Here is an 8,008-nt window from a genome sequence, read left to right on the forward strand (position 1 = left end):
TGTCCATATCCACGGGGCAGGCCTATCACAGCCACTGAACTGCAGACCAGCGAGCATTTAAAATAACCTGAAATCACAAGAGGTGCACAGAGCCTGGTTCTCTGGAATCCAGAACCGGCAAGGGGAGGAGGGGCAGGGGTTACTCTGTGTGTTGGCCCTGCCCCCTGCTGTGTCTCCAGTCGCCAGAGACACAGGGCCAGCTCAACATCAGTGACAGTCAGGCACGCATCTCCCCCTGCAGCTCTCACCATGGAACACACACAGTCTTCCGTGATTCCACTGGTTTCAGGCTCTGGTACCTTTTCACAGCAACAAATTTCTATTTTTTTTGTAAATTGTGAATGATTTCAAGCAACAGCAATGATGAAATATACATGAACGTTATCGTGCATGGCTTTTTAGCTAGAAAAATTTCCTCGTAGTCAGAATAACTGCTTCAAAGGGTTGTAGAGCTGGGAGCCATTTGATTAGGTTATAACACAAGAAAAACAACATTTGCAGAAAGCACAAATCTGATCACCATGTCTGGACCAGGAAAAGCATTGTATTAATCAACAAAGAAATGAGACATCTGGGCCCCGGACACCTACCTGAAGCCACAAAATTGTCCACACAATGAAGAGGCAACGTCCTTGCACCAAAATCACTGCCAGAACAAGGCCCTGAGCCCCAAGTTTGGCTGAACACAGTTGCCCTGCCCAGGGATACAGATGTCCCCTGCCTCCCAGGGGACAATTCTGAGAGCCATCAGGCTCCAGAGCTCCCTGTGGGCTTGTCTGTGGCCTCTGTTGTGGCTACATCAGTGCCCAACTCCTCCCTCTGCCCCGTCTTCCCTCGCACCCTTACAGGCATCGTTCTGAGAGCCCCCGAGATAAATGTCCTACACAAACGTCTTCATCTCAGAGTCTGATTCCCGCGAACTGGACCAGACCTGGCTCAATACCCTCCTGTTCCCACTTTAAGGATTGTGTTCCCTCCTCAGTCTCCCTGAGAATTCTGAACCTTCCCACCTTAAAGTTCTTCTCAGACGGTTATTACTTCTATTTCCCTAGTTGTGCATTCTCCCATGTGTTATCTCCTGTCCCTGGGTGTGCATTCTCCCATGTGTTATCATCTCCTGTCCCTGGGTGTGCATCCTCCCATGTGTTATCTCCTGTCCCTGGTTGTGCATTCTCCCAAGTGTTATCTCCTGTCCCTGGATGTGCATTCTCCCATGTGTTATCTCCTGTCCCTGGGTGTGCATCCTCCCATGTGCTATCATCTCCTGTCCCTGGGTGTGCATCCTCCTATGTGTTATCTCCTGTCCCTGGGTGTGCATCCTCCCATGTGTTATCATCTCCTGTCCCTGGGTGTGCATCCTCCCATGTGCTATCATCTCCTGTCCCTGGGTGTGCATCCTCCCATGTGCTATCATCTCCTGTCCCTGGGTGTGCATCCTCCCATGTGTTATATCCTGATTGCTCCTTAGTCTCTTCCTGTGATTTTATCATTTTGTTTTTGCAACTTGTGCCGTGGATAGTTTCCCTCTTACCTGATTTTGCAGTTGCCTCAGCCTGGCCTGCAGGTTGTGTGGTTAAAAGTAGATCTTACAATAAGCATTCGGGGCCTGAAAAGCCTTGCGCCCACTGCTCCATCTGGTCCCCACCTCCCTTGAACGTGCTGCTCCAGCCTCTGCTCACCCTGGGCCTTCTCTCCACTCCTGGGCCTGGGTGCTTTCCTCTTCTTGTGGAACATGTCTTCTTTTGTTTATTTTTCTTACCAGTTTACTTATCAAGCACTTGAGTCAGGAACAGAGAAAAGAGGATTACACCTGGATCCACCTAGGTGGTCCTGATGATGGTCCCTGATGGTTCCAGATGGTGGCCCCTGATGTGGTCTCTGGTGGTCTCTGATGGTGGCCCCCTGACAATGGTCCCTGATGGTCCCTGATGATGGTCTCTGATGGTGGCCCCTGATGGTGGTCCAGATGGTAGCCCCTGATGGTGGTCCCCATGCTTTTCAGGCTGAAAATTCTTGCTGCCTAAAACACAGTTTTAAAATCCTTTGCCAGCCTGGAAATCTTTCCCTGGATGCACTCCCATTGGTCAATCAATATTTAGTTCTCAATATAATTTTCTTAATATAATTCCCACCGTTTCATTTTGCCATTAACAAGTCTACTCAGACTCCTAATTTCACTGCCAAAATTCTTCCAAGAGCAAAGAGGTATGCACCCACAGCCCAGCAATCCCCTCTAGGACGTCACTAACAGATGGCCAGCCTGCCCCACTGGAATATCTCAGAGATAGAGCACCAAATCACCAGGGCAGACTCATGGACCACTGAGCAGACACTAAGTGTGCTGGTGTTTCTTTCACTGAATCCAAATCTTCCTCCAAATGAAAGATGAATGTACAGGGACATCTGATGCAACATTCTTCCTAAATGAAATATATGGGGGTGGGGAGGACGCAGGCCAGACACCTAAATGTCCATCAAGTAAGGGAGTGATTTAAAAATTGAGGTAGCTTATGCCATGGAAAAGACAAAATTTGTGAATGTTGACATCATATGTCAAATGATGCAAGCATGTCCAGGATATGCTGCTATATATGCAGTGTAATGAATGTTGAGGGATTTCAATGATATAAATGCATATGATGGATCCATACTTGTAAACACCTAGAAAAAAGATCTAGGAAGCTACCTGCCAACGGCTGACAGTGGTCCCCCCTCCGGAAGGTGCAGACAAAGCATGAAGCAGATTTGCACTTTGCGTTATAACTAATCACTTCTACATTGTTGGAACTTCTAAGTGAGTATGTATTACTTTTGTAATTTATAAAGGAAAAGAAAAACACATTCTCCAAAAGCACGTGCAGGTGAATAAGGGTTCTAGCAGCCCAAATGACTGTTTGCTCCTGCTAAGAGGCCATGAGCCCGTACTAACTGAGCCTCAAAGCAGCCACTGTCACCACCTCCTGTAACAGATGGGAAGGCAGAAGCACAGAGAGGTCAAGTAATTTGTGCAGGCCACACAGCAAGAACAGTGCTGGGCCAAAATGCCCACGCAGGTCCAGCCCAGAGCCTGCTCACCCAAGCCCTGCCGTGCCGAGGGCTTCTGCAGCCTGAACTTGTGCTGACGACTTTTGGGTACAAGGGGCTGTCAAGTGTCCAGAGCAGCTACCCTCCCTCATGGGCCGTCCCCAATGCCCCAGCTGGCACACATCTACCCTGGTCCTACAGGGGCCTAAGAGCCAGGATGACCGGGCCTCATTCACCTTTGCCCCTGAGACCACCACGGTGCCTAACAGTAGAAAACATTCAACAAACTCATTCTAGAATGTTCTAAAACACATTCCATGTATTCACTGATATGCATTATGTGTTAAGCCCAGGATTTAGAATTTCTGTGGTTCCCAAATTTTCGGTTTATTAGGTATACGGCTTGGATCAAGATTCTAAATTCTTTTAAGTGTCAGTTTTCTCATCTTTCGAATAAAAACAATACCTCACAGGGTTGTTCTGAGGATTAAATGAGAATTAAATGTATGAGAAGACCGAGCACAGTGCTGGCGACACAGAAGCATCTGAATATTCAGCCTAAGTATTTATGTATTTACTATAGTTACAACTCTATTGCCTGGATTGGGGTGGGAGGTGTCGGTACCTCAGGAAGAATCACTGCCATTTAGTGACAGAACAGGACCTGAAGCTCCTCCCCCACAAAGCAGCCCTGGCCGCACAAGGGCAGGGCCGATCACATCGCCCATCTGTGCTGATACACCGGAACTTCTCAGGCCCAGTGATGTTCCCTCTAGAAGCTTCCTCTTGCTGGCAAACATCTATCACATCTGTGCTGCTCACCCTGATGCAAGATGAGGGGGACCCTGCCTGGAAACCCTGGCTTCCACCCACCGGGCTCAGAACCCCTGCCAGGCAGGGGCAAGTGTGTGGGACCTTCATAAAAACCTCTCCATGAAAATTCGACATTCCCACTCATAGCAAAGCACCTTCTCAGGTGAACGTAGCTTCTGCACAGAATATTCCTGATGCCTTTTATAAATGTTGCATCTGGCTGGCTGAGTTAATTAACAGAATGAAAATAATGGGAAAGACAAAATGAGCTAAGCCGCTCACCATGGCAGTGGCAAGAGGAAAATAAAGCCCCTCAGAATTCTGAGTCAGATAAATCACAGCAAGATCCTTTTTGACGCACCTCCTACAGAAATGGAAATTAAAAACAAAAATAAACAAATGGAACCTAATGAAACTTAAAAGCTTTTGCACAGCAAAAGAAACCATAAACAAGACGAAAATACAACCCTCAGAATGGGAGAAAATATTTGCAAACGAAGCAACTGACAAAGGATTAATCTCCAAAATATATAAGCAGCTCATGCAGCTCACTATCAAAAAAACAAACAACCCAATCCAAAAATGGGCAGAAGACCTAAATAGACATTTCTCCAAAGAAGATATACAGACTGCCAACAAACACATGAAAAGATGCTCAACATCACTAATCATTAGAGAAATGCAAATCAAAACTACAATGAGTTATATCACCTCACACCAGTCAGAATGGCCATCATCAAAAAATCTACAAATAAATGCTGGAGAGGGTGTGGAGAAAAGGGAACCCACTTGCACTGTTGGTGGGAATGTAAATTGATACAGCTACTACGCAGAACAGTATGGAGGTTCCTTAAAAAACTAAAAATAGGGCTTCCCTGGTGGCGCAGTGGTTGAGAGTCCGCCTGCCGATGCAGGGGACATGGGTTCGTGCCCCGGTCCGGGAAGATCCCACACGCCGCAGAGCAGCTGGGCCTGTGAGCCATGGCCGCTGAGCCTGCGCGTCCGGACCCTGTGCTCTGCAATGGGAGAGGCCACAACAGTGAGAGGCCCGCATACTGCAAAAAAAAAAAAACTAAAAATAGAACTACCATATGACCCAGCAATCCCACTACTGGGCATATACCCTGAGTAAACCATAATTCAAAAAGAGTCACGTACCGCAATGTTCACTGCAGCTCTGTTTACAATAGCCAGGACACGGAAGCAACCTAAGCGTCCATCGACAGATGAATGGATAAAGATGTGGCACATATGTACAGTGGAATATTACTCAGCCATAAAAAGAAACGAAATTGAGTTATCTGTAGTGTGGTGGATGGACCTAGAGTCTGTCATACAGAGTGAAGTAAGTCAGAAAGAGAAAAACAAATACCATGTATTTGGTACACGGTATATACCGTAAATACATATATATGGAATCTAAAAAAAAGAAAAAGAAATGGTTCTAATGAAACTAGGGGCAGGACAAGAATAAAGACGCAGATGTAGAAAATGGACTTGAGGACACGGGGATGGGGAAGGGTAAGCTGGGACGAAGTGAGAGAGTGGCATGGACATATATACACTGACAAATGTAAAATAGACAGCTAGTGGGAAGCAGCCGCATTGCACAGGGAGATCAGCTCGGTGCTTTGTGACCACCTAGAGGGGTGGGATAGGGAGGGTGGGAGGGAGACGCAACAGGGAGGGGATATGGGGATGTATGTATACGTATAGCTGATTCACTTTGTCATACAGCAGAAACTAGCACACCATTGTAAAGCAATTATACTCCAATAAAGATGTTAAAAAAAAGAAAAAATTCTGAGTCAGACTTGAGAGGGCCTGTTTATCAGCATCTGATTAAATACCCAGCTCCTTGGGAAAATAAATTCCCATCATTCTTTCCTCAACTAGACCAGTGAAGTGTTACTTAAGTGCTTTCCCCTTAAAAGTTCTCCTAATTCCTCACGCTCAGCTCTTGAAACCAAATGTCTAGCTTTAGCAGCTTGACTAGACAGAGACACAGAGCTTTTAAATTCTCTGTCCTTTTCCTTTTCCACTCCCTCTCCATGGGCTCCACCTTCCGACCCTCCCTCCTCTGTCCGTGGTGCTTGAGGGGAACTGACAGGAGAGTGTCTGGTGTGCAGCCAAGCTCCTCCCCTGGCCGGCTGGGGGACCACAGGCAGCCCTGGACTGCGCGCCCCAAATGGGGAAAGTAGACAAACAAATACTCAGGATCCCTCGTCTCCTGATTGTCCCTGGGGATCACGTGCCCCTCGGGCTCAGGGAGGCCTGGGGCTGAAGAGAAAGAGTAGGGGTTTGGGCTCAGATCCAGGCCCTCTGCCCTGTGCCTCTCCTTACCTCTCTGAACCTGTTCCCTGTCTGGAGAAGAGAGTATGGTTAGCACTCAGTTTTGCTGGGAGAAGTGCATGTAAAATGCCTGGCTCCGAGCCCCTCCTGAAACCAAGCAGGACCCAGTGGGGCTCCTGGGCACAAAAGCCTTCCTGTGTCCCCTTCCCTGGTTCCAAAGGGCAGGTTCAAACAGTTGCTGATCAGGGAAGGGAGGGGATGTGGAGACCAGGTAGCAGCAGCCAGGAAACAACAGTGCAGCCGTGGGGCGGGGTCCTGGCTCCCCCTCAAGGGATGCACAGAACAGTGTCTTTGAGCTCTTTTGCAGAACTGAAACGCCCACCAAATGCAAGATGTTAACTACTTGATGAAGCACTCTTCATTCCAGAGAAGGTCACAATTCGCCGATCACCACCTGAAGCCAGAAGATCTCTGGACTGAAGGAGCGTGGGCCCTGCAGGTACCCTGATTCTTATCAGCAACCCCATCCCTCGACTATGACTCTTCACACACCGCTCCCGGGATGGGACACACAGTTTTGAGGGCATTAGCCCACCATGGTCCCCTTTGCCTGGCAAAGCAATAAAGTTATTCTTTTCCACTCCACCCAAAACTGTCTCTGAGATTCAATCTGGTGCTGGGATACAGAGGCCAGATTCAGCATCACTATCAAGTCTGTGCACCCCGAGAAGCAGACACTCATCTCGGCCGAGAGTGTGGAAGAGGCCACATCCCACATGCAGAGTTGGGCCATGTCCTAGATGCATCCCTAACCCTTGGCTATTGACATAGAAAATGTATTAACCCATATTTGATGACGACGCTTCCTTAATTGCGAACTTTGATGCATCTTTCCAATATACTAAAACCCCTAATGAAGACGTGTACGAGATTAACAGATGCAATTAGAAATAGAGTCTTTTTGTTTCATTCGATACAGAATCAGCTTTTTATTGCACAATTTATAACACCTTCACATTTTCAAAGTCAAGGAACACAGAAAGGGGAACTCAGCACGCCAGAGTGTATCACACATAATTATCTTTGGAAGAAAATAAGAACAAGAGTATGAGATAAATCTCACTGCCTGTTGAATAGTGAAAACCCACAAGAAACAGAAAAATGTCCATAAGGTTGTGTTCATCACAAGCGGCTTTCCAAACTGGCTTCATAAAACCTTTGTGACCTTCAAGGCTGGTTAAATCTCCTGGCCAGCATTTTCGACATGAAAAAACAGTATTTAAGAAACCTGTACTATTAGAGTCTCAGCGGGTTTTCGTAGCGTTGGCCGCCAAGGTCAGAAAGACAGGCAGCCAGAAGCCCCACACCCGAGCAATCTTCATCTGAGGGCAGGCTGGGGCAGGACCCTGTGCATGCCCAGTTAGGGGTCTGCAGGCACACAGAACGTGGCCGGGAGCCCAGGGCTGTCAACAGGCTGTGTTCATAACAGTGAGGACACCTCCTGCCCTGGTCATCACCCACTGTGTCCAGAGGCATGGAGGACCCTGCTTCCATGAATGAGGCAACGGTCCAGAAAATCACCTGAACCCAGGGCCGGACCCAGGACGCTGAGGCTGGACAGACACCCTTTACCAGACGCCAACTCTGATACCACCTGGCAGGTCCAAACCAGTCACAGCAGCTGAGAGCTGCACCCAAGCACGGGTCTGCCCCTGGGCCTCATGGTGGGCACCCACCAACCAACGCTCAGACCACGGCGGGCACTGAATGACCTCTGCTGTTCAGAGCGCCAGGCAGGAGACACAGGGAGGCACATGAAGGGCCGTGTGTATTAGGCTGACATCTGCAAGCCCCCTGAGCCACCAGACAGGGAAGAGCG

This window comes from Lipotes vexillifer, unplaced genomic scaffold (genome assembly GCF_000442215.2).
Source record: "Lipotes vexillifer unplaced genomic scaffold, Lipotes_vexillifer_v1.1 scaffold2476, whole genome shotgun sequence".
Classification (NCBI taxonomy): domain Eukaryota; kingdom Metazoa; phylum Chordata; class Mammalia; order Artiodactyla; family Lipotidae; genus Lipotes; species Lipotes vexillifer.